Source organism: Babylonia areolata, chromosome 20 (genome assembly GCF_041734735.1).
Source record: "Babylonia areolata isolate BAREFJ2019XMU chromosome 20, ASM4173473v1, whole genome shotgun sequence".
NCBI classification, from domain to species: domain Eukaryota; kingdom Metazoa; phylum Mollusca; class Gastropoda; order Neogastropoda; family Buccinidae; genus Babylonia; species Babylonia areolata.
Window position 1 is genome coordinate 34467839 of NC_134895.1, and position 12500 is coordinate 34480338.

Here is a 12500-nt window from a genome sequence, read left to right on the forward strand (position 1 = left end):
TGTCTCCCTCGCTCCCCTTCTGTCTCCCTCTCTCCCCCCTTCTGTCTCCCTCTCTCTCCTCTCTCCCCTTCTGTCTCCCTCTCTCTCCTCTCTCCCCTTCTGTCTCCATCTCTCTCCTTCTGTCTCCCTCGCTCCCCTTCTGTCTCCCTCTCTCCCCCCTTCTGTCTCCCTCTCTCTCCTCTCTCCCCTTCTGTCTCCCTCTCTCTCCTCTCTCTCCTTCTGTCTCCCTCTCTCTCCTTCTGTCTCCCTCTCTCTCCCCTTCTGTTCCCTCTCTCTCCTCTCTCCCCTTCTGTTTCCCCCCTCTCTCTCTCTCTCCCTCTCTCTCCCCTTCTGTCTCCCTCTCTCTCCTCTCTCCCGTTCTGTCTCTCTCTCACCTCTCTCCCCTTCTGTCTCCCTCTCTCTCCTCTCTCCCCTTCTGTCTCTCTCTCTCACCTCTCTCCCGTTCTGTCTCCCTCTCTCTCCTCTCTCCCGTTCTGTCTCTCTCTCTCACCTCTCTCCCCTTCTGTCTCCCTCTCTCTCCTCTCTCCCCTTCTGTCTCCCTCTCTCCCCTTCTGTCTCCCTCTCTCTCCTCTCTCTCCTTCTGTCTCCCTCTCTCCCCTTCTGTCTCTCTCTCTCTCTCTCCTCTCTCTCCTTCTGTCTCCCTCTCTCCCCTTCTGTCTCCCTCTCTCTCCTCTCTCTCCTTCTGTCTTCCTCTTTCTCCCCTTCTGTCTCCCTCTCTCTCACCTTCTGTCTCCTTCTTTCTCCTCTCTCTCTCCTTATGTCTCCCTGTCTTTCCTCTCTTTCCTTCTGTCTGCCTCTCTCTCCCCTTCTTTCTCCCTCTCTCTCCTCTCTCTCCTTCTGTCTCCCTCTCTCCCCTTCTGTCTCCCTCTCTCTCCCCTTCTGTTTCCCACTCTCTCCCCTTCTGTCTCCCACTCTCTCCCCTTCTGTTTCCCACTCTCTCCCCTTCTGTCTCCCACTCTCTCCCCTTCTGTTTCCCACTCTCTCCCCTTCTGTCTCCCTCTCTCTCCCCTTCTGTCTCCCTCGCTCCCCTTCTGTCTCCCTCTCTCTCTCCTTCTGTCTCCCTCTCTCTCCTCTCTCCCCTTCTGTCTCCATCTTCGTCTCCTTCTGTCTCCCTCTCTCTCCTTCTGTCTCCATCTCTCTCTCCTTCTGTCTCCCTCTCTCTCCTTCTGTCTCCCTCGCTCCCCTTCTGTCTCCCTCTCTCTCCTCTCTCCCTTTTGTCTCCCTCTCTCTCCTTCTGTCTCCCTCGCTCCCCTTCTGTCTCCCTCTCTCTCCTCTCTCCCTTTTGTCTCCCTCTCTCTCCTTCTGTCTCCCTCGCTCCCCTTCTGTCTCCCTCCCTCTCTCTCTCCCCTTTTGTCTCCCCCTCTCTCCTCTCATGTTTTCCTCTCTCTCCTTCGGTCTCCCTCTCTCTCCTCTCTCCCCTTCTGTCTCCTGTCTCCCCGTCTCCACTTTCCCTCTTCACTCTCTCTTTCTCCCCTTCTCTCTCTCCCTTTTCTCTCCTTCTGTCTATCCTCTCCCCTTTTTTTCTCTCTCTCCCCTTCTCTCTCTCTTTCTGTCTCCCCTCCCCCGTCCCCGCCCTCCTACAGACCCCGCTTCAGTCTCGCTTTCTCCACTTCTGATTCCCCTCTCTTCGTCTAAAAAAAAAAAAAAAGACAGTGGCCAGGAGACTGTTGAACTAAAAGACCACATTACCTCGCTTGGGAGAAATTGTAGAAGCGACGGAATGAGATATAGTAGTGTTCAGAAGTACTTTGTCCTCTTTGTGTGTCTAGCACGCAGGATGGTTCTCTCTCTGGTTCGGTCTCTCTGTCTCTATCTCTCTCTGTCTCTGTGTGTCTCTGTCTCTGTCTCTCTCTGTCTGTCTCTCTCTCTCGTTCTCTCTCTAATCTTTATCTTTATGTAATAAAGTTTTTGAATTTTGCATCAGGAATATTGAACATCTTTTCAGCTTGTTCTTTGAAAAACAAAAGTTCTATCGTATACGAGACGGATAGGCAAATATTTGCAGTCTGACACATATAAATAACGTTTTTCGTAGTAACTGCAATATGGATGTGATTGGAGACGAGTTTTATTCTTTCATGGAATGGCCGAAGTTTTCTGATCTTCTATATCACTTCTTTTCATCGCGAAGTTTTAATCTGAAAAGTTTTTTTTCATATTTGCTAGTTGGTTGAAGACATGGAAGTGGGAAATTTATTGAACTGGGGGAAAGAGATACTTGTTTTAATTACCAATTTCTTGTGTTTAAGTCTGTTAAAGTTTTGATTTTGGTGTAAGATAACAATGATGTTCCTTCATATTCCATATGCCCCAAAAGGGGTTAAAGGGTGAACTGTCTTTATCCTTGATTCTGACTAAGCAAACAAAAAGCATGATGTCTAATTATAAACCTCTCTAAATCTCAGACAGGTGAATTGGAGTGATGAAAGTTTCCCTTAGCTACCATGCTTTGGAGGGAAAAAAAACAACGTTCACCAAAGAAACGCAGAGGTAATATCATCGCATGTGAACGGACGGATTGAGGTCAAGGTACCCTAGAAAACCCCACAAAAGTTTCAGTACCCCCCCCCCCCCCCCCAAAACAATTCCACTTTCCAGAAGGTGACAGGTTCATATATGCTATACCACATCTGTTGGGAAAAAGAAGCACTTGGCTGACCTTGCTTGCAAAACCCAACGTACTGATCAGCCTTTGAGACCTCCCGAAACACAAGATGCTACATGACCCAGGTACACGTGGCTTTACACCACCAAAGACGTGTTGCGGAAAAATCCGAAGACAAATATTGCTTCAGATTACAACACACACACACACACGTCATCTTAGAACTGCAACAGATGTTGCCTCAGAACATAAACACGCTGATTGTTTTAACACTCGGCATAGAAACTGGCTTGGTTCCCGAACACAAGTTGTTTGGGTTTTTTTCTGGCCACGAACACAACATTGTTTTTGTACCCAATACTGCCGAATCGATTCTGAACCCGAGAACATGATAAAACAAGATACTTTTGGTTCCAGAATCCAAATTATTATTGCTTTATAACACAAACACGCATATGCTGACGTTTGGTCTCAAATTCATGTTCCTTCACAACCAAAGGTGTGCAATTTAAGAAACCAAAAAATACCAGTAGCTGCAGAATGCAAGCACATACTTGTTTTAAAAGGTACTGGCGCAAAAGAAAGAAAGAAAGAAAGGAAAAAAAGAAAGAGAGAAAAGTTACAATATTGCAACTTCAGTTTATCGTGATTGAGATTTTCTCAATTTATTAATTCATCCGTTTATTCATTTGATTGGTTGTTTGATATTAAAAAAAGAGCTTCGTGATGAGAGAAATGATAATAATCCAAATAATAATAATAATATCATTTATTTTCAGTCTAATATCAGTATCAGTATAAGTAGCTCAAGGAGGCGTCACTGCGTTCGGTCAAATCCATATACGCTACACCACATCTGCCAAGCAGGTGCCTGACCAGCAGCGTAACCCAACGCGCTTAGTCAGGCCTCGAGAAAAAAAAATGAAATAACAAAAGAATAAAATAAAATGAAATAAAAAATAAAAAATAATTAAAAAAAAGAAAAAAAAGAAGATAAATACATGAAAATACAACTACTAATACTATGACTATAAATAGATAAAGGAACGAACGAGCTTGGTGCACTTAGTCACAAGGCGTCTTGTTTTCTTCGTGTCGCATCTTCTCCACATGATTACTTCTTCTTCTTCTGCGTTCGTGGGCAACTCCCACGTTCACCCGTATGCACACCAGTGGGCCCTTACGTGCATGACCGTTTTTACCCCACCATGCAGGCAGCCATACTACGTTTTCGGGGGTGTGCATGCTGGGTATGTTCTTGTTTCCATAACCCACCAAACGCTGACATGGATTACAGGATCTTTAACGTGCGTATTTGATCTTCTGCTTGCATATACACACGAAGGGGGTTCAGGCACCAGCAGGTCTGCACATGTGTTGACCTGGGAGATCCTAAAAATCTCCACCCTTTACCAAAGAACAGAGGAGTAGTCCTACTCCCACCATCTCCCCCCCCTCACCCCCCCCCGTCCTACTCCCACCATCCCCCACTGTCCTACTCCCACCACCACCCATCCCCACTGTCCTACTCCCACCATCCCCCCACCCACCATCCCCCACTCCCACCCCCACCACCATCGCCCACTGTCCTACTTCCACCATCCCCCCCACCACCCACTGTCCTCCCACCATCCCCCCCACCTCCATCCCCCACTGTCCTCCTCCCACCATCCCCCCCCCCCCGTCCTACTCCCACCATCCCCCCAACCATCCCCCCCCACCCATCCCCTACTCTCCCTTCCACCTCCCCCCCCTGTCTTACTCTCCCTTGCATCACCCCCCACCCCCCCCCCCATCCTACTACCCATCCCATTTTCCCCCCTTTACCTATGTCCCCCCTCGTCCTATTTGCCCTGCCCCTATTTTAACCCCCCTACTCTCTCTCCACCCCACTGCCCTGCATCTCCACCCACCATGCCCCTCCACCCCTATGTCCTACTCACCCCCACCCCCCCACCTTCTACTCTCCTGTCTGACCTAGCACACACTTCTCACACAAACACAAAAAATAAAAATAAAAATAAAATAATGAAAGGGAAGAAAGACCACACATTTTCCTCCAAAGAACAGAGGAGTAGAGTTATTGGGTGTGATCCCCGCAGAGATCGCCTAACTCAAAGCTAGTTTTTGCAGACATTTTCCCGCTACAATGCCACCCAACCAAACTAAAATGCCCATAATGTCCTGGTGTATCCACTTTAGTTAATTTTAGCGCATTTCATATTTCAATTCTTTTCATTTCCCGAGATTTTACTACCTTACCAATGATACTAAAGCCCTATATTCATTTCATACAATGTTCTTGCATAATTTGATATGGCATGATTACCATGTTTTCTTGGTTTTTCACCCTTTTACAAAAGCAAATCTTACATAATTATCTCACAAACACAAGACGTTACATGACAAAATGATAAGGTGTGATGCATCAGTAAAGTTACTCAATTGCTCTCAGTGTGTATACTCATTAGCAAACAATGCTTTTGATTTGTGTTAAACTGCATGCAAAGCAGAGAAATCAATGGATTATGTCGTTATGGGGAAAAAAAACCCAATTATTTGGTCGGAAATTACTGGCCTTTGCCTAACAGAGGGAACATCCACCTTCACTCCCCTTACTGCCAATATTCGACAACTGACTGAGTTATTTCTTTCCCTCTCCACACCACCCTCCTGTCTCTGTCTAATTCTTCATCATGATCAAAGTGTAATCTGTTCTGTCTTAAGGATAAAGTCCTGTCATGCACTGGATTGAATAATAAGTGACTTCAACACACACACACACACACACACACACACACACACACACACACACACACACACACACACACACACTCCAAGAGAGGAGAGGGGTGAGGGAGGCATGGAGATAGATTTATATTTGTTTATTTATGTGTGTACGTCTTTTTAAGCCACTGATGATTAGATGTGTTCAATTCCGTGCAGGATAAGACGCTATCCTAAAGACTGAGCAGATTATATTTTGATCTTGATGATTAATAAGACAGAGAAAGACAGGAAGGTGGGGTGGTGATGGACGGATATGACTCAGTCGATTGTTGAATAGTGAAGGTGGGAGTAGGATGGTGGGGGGGTGGGGGGGGGATGGTGGGAGTAAGACAGTGGGAGTAGGACAGTGGGGGATGGTGGGGGGGGATGGTGGAGGGGGGATGCTGGGATGTTCCCTCTGTTAATCAAAGGGCAGTAATTTCCAACTAAACCCATTGGCTTTTTTACCCAAACGACATAATCATTTGATTTCTCCGATTCACATGCAGTTTGACACGATGGTAAAGCATTGTTTGCTAATGAGTATACACGCTGAGAGCAGCTGAGTAATTTTAGTGATGTATCACACCTTATCTTTTTGTCATGTAACGTCTTGTGTTTGTAAGATAATTATGTAAGATTTGCTTTTGTAAAAGGGTGAAAAACCAAGAAAACATGGTAATCATGCCATATCAAATTATGCAAGAACATTGTATGAAATGAATATAGGGCTTTAGTATCATTGGTAAGGCAGTAAAATCTCGGGAAATGAAAAGAATTGAAATATGAAATGCGCTAAAATTAGCTAAAGTGGATACACCAGGACATTATGGGCATTTTAGTTTGGTTGGGTGGCATTGTAGCGGGAAAATGTCTGCAAAAAACTAGCTTTGAGTTAGGCGATCTCTGCGGGGATCACACCCAATAACTCTACTCCTCTGTTCTTTGGAGGAAAATGTGTGGTCTTTCTTCCCTTTCATTATTTTATTTTTATTTTTATTTTTATTTTGTGTGTGTGAGAAGTGTGTGCTAGGTCAGACAGGAGAGTAGAAGGTGGGGGGTGGGGGTGAGGACCTAGGGACATAGGGGTGGAGGGGCATGGTGGGTGGAGATAGAGTAGGGGGGTTAACATAGGGGAAGGGCAAATAGGACGAGGGGGGAAAATGGGATGGGTATTAGGATGGTGGGAGGGAGAGTAGGACAAGGGGGGGGATGGTGAGAGGGAGAGTAGGACAGTGGGGGGGGATGGTGCGGTGGGTGGGGGGGGCCTGGGGGGATGGTGGGAGTAGGATTGTGGTGGGGGGATGGTGGGAGTAGGATTGTGGTGGGGGGATGGTGGGAGTAGGACAGTGGGGGGGGGGATGGTGTGTGGTGGTGGGGGGGGGGGAGTAAGACAGTGGGAGTAGGACAGTGGGGGATGGTGGAGGGGGGATGCTGGGAGTAGGACAGTGGGGGATGGTGGTGGGTGGTGGGGGGGATGGTGGGAGTAGGATGGTAGGGGGGTGGTGGTGGTGGGGGGGGGATGTTGTTGGGGATGGTGGGAGTAGGACAGTGGGGGATGGTGGAGGGGGATGGTTGGAGGGGGGATGGTGATAGTAAGACTGTGGGGGGATGTTGGGGGGGGATGGTGGGAGTAGGACAGTGGTGGTTGGTGGGGGGGGGATGGTGGGAGTAGGATGGTGGGGGTGGTGGTGGGGGGATGGTGGGGGGGATGGTGGGAGTAGGACAGTGGGGTGGTGGGGATGGTGGGAGTAGGACAGTGGGGGATGGTGGGGGGGTGGGGTGGGGTGGGGGGGATGGTGGGTGGGGATGGTGGGAGTAGGACAGTGGTGGATGGTTGGGAGGGGGGGTGTGGGGGGGGATGGTGGGGGGATGGTGGGAGTAGGACAGTGGGGGATGGTGGGGGCGTGGGGGTGGGGGGGGGGATGCACACAGGCAAGCACACACACACACATCACAGAGGGATGGGAGAGAGAGAGAGAGAGAGAGAGAGCAGGCGAGTACGTAAGGGAAGTGGCGATCTTCCTGGTCATACAGATGCTGTTAACTCACGCACCACAGAAAGAGAAAGAGAAGGAGGGACAGACGGACAGACAAGACAGACAGACAAACAGGCAGGCAGACAGACAGACAGACACAGAGAGCAGATGAGTTCATAAGCAAAGTGGTTGGTGCTCTTCCGTGGTCAAACCGATGCTGTTAAATTAAACGTAGTGTTGCTTGTCTCTCTTTCTCTCTCTCGCTCTGTTCAGTGCGCTTCGCAGTAGATAAGACTAACAGCAATCGCTCAAATGGTGCTTGTGTAATCCCCGCCTCCCCTCCCCTCCCCGTGCTAATGCTTCGGCAATGACCCGTGCCTGATATTAAGGGGGCAGGAGGGGGCCGGGGGGGGGCTAGGGGGAGTTTGGGGGTGGGGTGTACTAAGGGTTCTGTAGGTATCACTTAGTCTGTTTATTATTCAGTCAGTGTGTCTGTCTGCTTGTACGTGCCCCGACAGCGCTCGCTCGATCGGACCGGTTTGAAATTTTCTTCTAATCGACAACACAATATATCTTTGCAGAGTGGGAAATTTGAGCTGGATCGGCTAATGACTGGAGTAGTTGTACTAGTACTGCTAGTTATTACCAGTAGTAGTAGTAGTAGTAGGAATTGTAGCATTAATGGACATCTACAAAGCGATTTATCTCCTTGGACAGGGACCCAGAGCGAAAACAATCAACACCAATATGGAGGAAAAAAAATCGTTGGGAAAAAGAGCACCACATAGCCCTATAATTAATACTTGAATATTAGATAATTCAAATTAATATCGGTTAATACTTACGAACAATGCAAACCCAGTGTGTCCGTAACAAAGTCCACACACATGCACACACATGCACACACACACACACACACACACACACACACACACACACACACACACACACACACACACCGCCACCACCACCACCACCACCACCACCACCACACCATACCACACCAAACGCCAACATCTAGACATCCATAAAAATATATCTATTTTTACAGGCGTGTTTTGGAGGCAAGATCTGAAAAATCGTGCATATAGTTGTAATAAAAATGAAATGAATGAATAAAAAAAAATTTTTGAAAAAAGAAGACAGAAAAATCCTGCCCATAACGGCTGTGTTGAAGGCTTCCAGCGTCATGATGATAATGATTATAGTCAGCATGATGTTGATATCAATCTGGCTCATTGAATAACTGCAGCATTGCTTCAGGCTAGTCATAATGATGATGTCAGTGTGAGGATGGACAGCCTATCTCTGCTGACGGATCCTTTTCATCCTTCTGTCACTCTTCCGCACCTCTACTGCTTCCATTCCGTTTTTCTCTCACTCTCTCACTCACTCTCTCTCTCTATCTGTGCGTGTGTTTGTTTGTTTGTTTGTGTTTGTGTGTGTGTGTGTGTGTGTGTGTGTGTGTGTGTGTGTGTGTTTGTGTGTGTGTGTGTGTGTGTAAAGATTAGCTTTTTGATTGTCCTTATTAAGGTTTTTATCATGTTTTTTTTTATATTAAGTTTGCTGTGGGTCACAAGCCTCTACGCAATCGAACCATTAATTTTGCCCTCTCTCTCTCTCTCTCTTTCACACACGCGCGCGCGCGCACGTACGCACGCACACACACACATACGCACACACACACACACACACGTATATACTGTGTGCTGTGTCATCACGGAAACCAATGCAATGCAGTGCACACTCGCGCGCGGACACAGACACACACCCACACACACACAAACACACACACACACACACACACACACACACACACACACACACACACACACACACACACACACCACACGTAATCAAGCGATACATGATGTCTTTGCAAGCACATAAAGCAGCGTACTTACCTCAAGGAAATGATGGTAACACACTTGATGACGATAATGATATATCCAGAAAGAGAAACTGGCTTCGCTTCACACACTTGTAGTTTTATAATCCAGGACACCTTGAAACCGACACGGATTTTTTTTTTTTTTTTTACTTGAGTATGATGAAAGCGGAATATATTGCGAATCGTCTATATAGACCACAAAATAGTTGGCAGACAATATTTACATGTACATGCTTTAATTGTTACGTGGAAAGCGTTGCAAAATCATAACGAAATACGCGTTCTCCTAACTAGGATATGAAGCACCGGTTCTTCATTCACCTGCTAACACCAGTACAATCTTGAATTGTAAACCACTCCCTAAAATTGCTCCAAAATCACAGCTTTGACATTCTTCGAAGGTCGTGTTTTTGTGTCGTTGAAAGTAACACTTGTCCTTCCACATTTGACAGTGCAGTTTCAAAGGCATAATGACGACAGAAACTTGAGAACAATTATCGTGATGTTTTATCTTTAAACAAGAGGACATTTTCTTGGTCTACATCTCTGTAACGTTTATCTTCCCGTGTACTAAGTCGGGGAGAGGAGGGGGGGGAGGTGTATTTTTCGGCAGCTTCGGGCTGAAAGTGTGCCTGTTGGGAAGGGGGAGGGGGGGGGGGGCAAAAGTTACTGCACACGTTGCGTTTTATTTTTCTCACTTAAATTTCGTTCATATGCCATCGTCATCACTTTTTCTTTTCTTTCTTATTGGATATACATCACGATTCGGTTTCGGGTTCGAGGAGGTGTCAAATCAAAGCGTGCGGACTGATCCATATACGCCACACCGCATCTGCTTAAAAACAACAACAACAACAACAAAAAAAACAACAACACAAAAACGATACAACAACGTGGAACCAGAGTCAAACCGAGTCATCAGGTCACACAGCGCCACGTGAACACTTCCAATCCATCAGTCTCAACTCTGAACAAGTACAACATTCGTGATGCGACAAAAGTTGAAAAAAAGAAAAGAAAAAAGACCGGGCTCCACAAGTAGGTGCTAATAACCGATTGGAAAAAAAAAAGGGGGGGGGGGGGCGCCAAAAAAAAATTGGACACTACCACCACAACTTCCACGCTACGAGCGAGGCAGCAGTATCCACATACCAACACACACAGTCACACAGCACGGACCAGTCTCCACAGCAAGGTACACGCCGCCAGTTCCGGATACCACGTGCTGTCCGACTGGCAGCAAAGGGCTTGTGGCGGAAAGCTGCCTTTCCGGTGCCAGGATCTGCGACAAAGGTCAGCTGCTGTTGGTGGTCCGGCAGAGAGTGGAATCATCAAAGGCAAGAAAAAGGGCAGGGAAGCGGGGAGCAGGGGTGGGGGTGGGTGGTGGTGGGGTTTCCAGGATATGCCAGATGCTGTGTTCTTGGACCACCTGAACGTGGATGGAACTGCATCAAATCAGGTCGCTCATTGCCCACCCGATCGTAGAGGCAGTTGTCAGGGCTCAACACCCGTTGGTTCTAAACACACCAGTCGAAGCGAACCCAAAGTATTGTTACAAGGTCAATTAAAGAAAATGTTAAAAAAGATCAAACGACCTTCGTCTAGATCAGTCAAAGTTTAAGTTGAAAATGTTGACAATATCGTAAAACGACCGTTTCACCCAACTGCCGCCTGCTTCTGCTGTTGGTTGGTGGTCTCTCTAGTGACACCCATCACATCATTCCGAGGAGTTACTGCAGTACAATGATGAAGGATTTTTTTTTTCATACCTTTCCTTCGTCGTGATACGAAAGCATCGCTCAAAGTATCTCTTTCCTTACAGTGTCCTAGAACATCTGTCCTTTTGTCGCAAAAAATAAATTACAGAACACTGGTCATCGTATTGCTTTTTGTTGGTGAAGGACGCTGTGTTTCGAATCAAAATTATGCGGAGTTTACAAAAAAATAAACAAACAACAACACTAATATCACTGGACGTTATCAGCAGTGGGACTTGTAAATTTGATGATGATGATTTGATATTCGTGAAGCTTTATGATTTTGACAACACGAGTTAGAGGGGGAGAAAAAAAATCACGGCGCAACAAATAACAGACATCTGATTAGAGAATATCACGTGCTGCCTCCAAGTGTTGATTATTCTGTAAACATTATCATTGTTACGTCATTGACAAACAGATTATTGCGTATTCCAGTCATCCAACACTGAGTATAATGCCAGTGTTGGAAAAACAAAAGTGAAAACAAAAAATATGAGAACCTTCCGAAATAACTAACACAACCGCTTCATGCTGGATAGGAACACGGTTTCTGGACACTTTCAATGCGACACCCAACACACTCACACACACGTGAGCCAGGCCAGCATTATCACCAAGGTAACCGGCACACAAAGACGATTTCGACCATTGACGGATCATTCGTCATTTTAAGTCTCGTCTGGTGGCTGCGGGTACTGACATCAAAGATCGATGAACAAAGGATTTAGCACCGCTCCAAGCACCGACACCATCGCACAGGCACTGGGGCTTTTCTCAGCAGCAGGTTGTGAGAACGTGTGTGTGTGTGTGTTCGTGTGTGGTGGGAGGGTGGGGTGGGGGGGGGGCGGTGGGGGGCGGGGGAGGGGAGGGGGGGGGGGTAGTTGAGCACGTGCACGGCGTTTTTGGCGCTTCGAGGCGGTTGCACACCTCCACCAATGGGAGAAGAAAGGGTAGTAGGCCCCCCTGATGTTGTGTCTTTGCTCCCCTGGCTTGCAGTTGCAGCAGTGCACAGGCAACAGGCAAGGGCAGGTAAAGGGGGGGCAACCCGTGCGTTGGCCTCGTTTGTTGGAAACCGTATCCCGTGTACCGAACCCTGTGTTCCTGAACTTTTTTTGCTGTTGACTGCTCCTCGCCAAGTTTTTCACCACCACCACCACCACCCTAGGACAGTTTAGTCCCAGGCTATTTCGTTCGCTTCCAGTACGGTTACGTTAAGACGATCTGCTGCATCAGTTAAGAAATGAAACCTACGAAGGTATGGACCATGTAAGCAAGATCCAACGACCTTGCTAAAACTATAACCTCAAGGGAACTGTGAAGGGAGGGAGGGAGGGAGACAGAGGGGACTGAGACAGACAAAGAGACGCCGGATTGACAACGCTGCAGGATGGACGAGAGAAGCCATTTCCAGAGACTCAGGCTTTGACACATATCCGACTGACTTGAAGGTCTTCATTGTGGCGCCCCAAAGACTCTGCACAGAGTTTAGGGACGAG

The 12500-nt window shown here is 47.3% G+C and overlaps 1 protein-coding gene and 1 long non-coding RNA gene across 2 annotated transcripts in view; one reads left to right on the plus strand and one right to left on the minus strand.

Moving 5' to 3' along the window:
• LOC143294912 (uncharacterized) overlaps positions 1 to 9674 on the minus strand; it is a 225468-nt gene extending 215794 nt beyond the window's left edge. Inside the window, exon 1 of the long non-coding RNA XR_013056966.1 lies at positions 9258 to 9674. This is a non-coding gene — a long non-coding RNA (uncharacterized LOC143294912). The remainder of the gene's footprint in view (positions 1 to 9257) is intronic.
• The window catches only part of LOC143294910 (trafficking protein particle complex subunit 13-like), an 87288-nt gene that overhangs the window by 8120 nt on the left and 66668 nt on the right, over positions 1 to 12500 (plus strand). The window lies entirely within an intron of this gene.